The sequence below is a fragment of the Mustela putorius genome, unplaced genomic scaffold, assembly GCF_011764305.1.
Source record: "Mustela putorius furo isolate JIRA1106 unplaced genomic scaffold, ASM1176430v1.1 tig00003845_pilon_pilon_pilon, whole genome shotgun sequence".
NCBI lineage: Eukaryota > Metazoa > Chordata > Mammalia > Carnivora > Mustelidae > Mustela > Mustela putorius.
Window position 1 is genome coordinate 24,655,227 of NW_025421998.1, and position 1,750 is coordinate 24,656,976.

A 1,750-nucleotide genomic window follows, 5' to 3' on the forward strand; every position below is an offset into this window, starting at 1 on the left:
ACATCACCACAACAAATATAATAATAATGAGGTAAACAGTGATTCAGCCTTCTGAATGTGGATAGTAATAACTTTTGTTGGACTTGATTTGGAATAATAGCATATTAGATATGGTTGACAGAATTCCATAATGGTCCCCAATATTCCTGGTCCTGATATGCACACATATGATTTCCTGCCCTTGAGAATAAGTGGGATGTCTATGTTACATTTTTCACTCCAGTGATGACAGTATATTTTATTGCAAAATTAAAGGGAGTCAATGCTGGGGAGGTCTTAAAAGGGATCAGAGATTTCAAGTGTGAGAGATTGTCTTGCTGGCTTTCAAGAAGTAAGCTACTATGTTGCGAGAAGTCCACATACAGCTAGGGCCTGAGGGCTCCCCTAGTAGCTGAGGACAACCCCTGGCCAACAGCAAGCAAGGAAACATGAACTTCAGTCCTACAACCATAAGGAATTCATTTTGTCCAACAAACACATTAGTGTAAAAGATGACCTCAAGGCCTAACTGAGAATGTAGCTCAACAAAACCTTGATTCAGCCATTTGAGACTCTCAAAAGAGAATTTAGCCACCCCATGCCCAGACTTTAGAAATCTTTAGAACTATGAGATATTAAATGGATGCTGCTTTAAGTCACTAAGTTTGTGGTAATGTGTTATGAAGCAGTAGAGAACTAACTCATTAAGGGTTTTTTGTTTTGTTTTGTTTTGTTCTGTTGCTATTAATTCTCATCATTTCCGGGGGTGGGGCGGGATGGGGAAGAAACTGGAAACTATTCTTGACCTATAAATATTCTATCCCCCATAAAAATTCTTTCATGGACTTAAGTTTCAATGTTAAATCTCAAACATTTTGGTTGTGAGTTAATGTAATAAATATATGACAGATAGTTTACTTAACTTGTTAATAAATATTTTCAGTATGCCTTCTTTCTGTGTACTGGGTAGTCCAAGGAGCGTGGAATATGGCAGTGAACAAGATAGTGAAAATTCCCTGGCCTCAAGGAACTTACATTTTTATATGGTAGATTTTAAGAACTTAAAGAATACCAAACATATATTTGATAAAATCAAGTAGCATAATAAATGGAATAAAGTAGACTAAGAAGATATTGATGAGAAATTGTTCTTTAAATACATAGATCCCAAGAGAGGTAACATGTGAGCAGAGAAGCTGAATGAAGAGAGGAAGCAGCACCAACACACCAACATACGGGAGAAGAGGTTTTTTAAGTAGAGCCAACAGCCATGGAAGGTCCAGATGTAGTCTGACCTGTTTCAGAAAGACCAGTATGGTTTGAGCAGAGTCCCTGAAGTAGAGCATAGTAAGAGATAAACATGGAGAAGTGGTTAACATCAAAACGATATGAGGTCTTATTTATTTATTTTTTAAAGTAGGCTCTACAATCAATGTGGGGCTCAAACTCATGACCTCAAGATCAAGAGTCACATGCTCTACCAACTGACCCCCCCAGGTTCCCCCATAAGAGGCTTTAAGATTCTGAATCTTTTTATTTTATTTTATTTTATTTATTTGACAGACAGATCACAAGTAGGCAGAAAGGCAGGCAGAGAGAGAGAAGGAAGCAGACTCCCTACTGAGCAGAGAGCCTGATGTGGGGCTTGATCCCAGGACCCCAGGATCATGACGTGAGCCAAAGGCAGAGTCTTTAACCCACTGAGCTACCCAGGTACCCCAAGATTCTGAATCTTTTAAGATCTTTTCTATTTCTGAACCTTTTGTTAGAA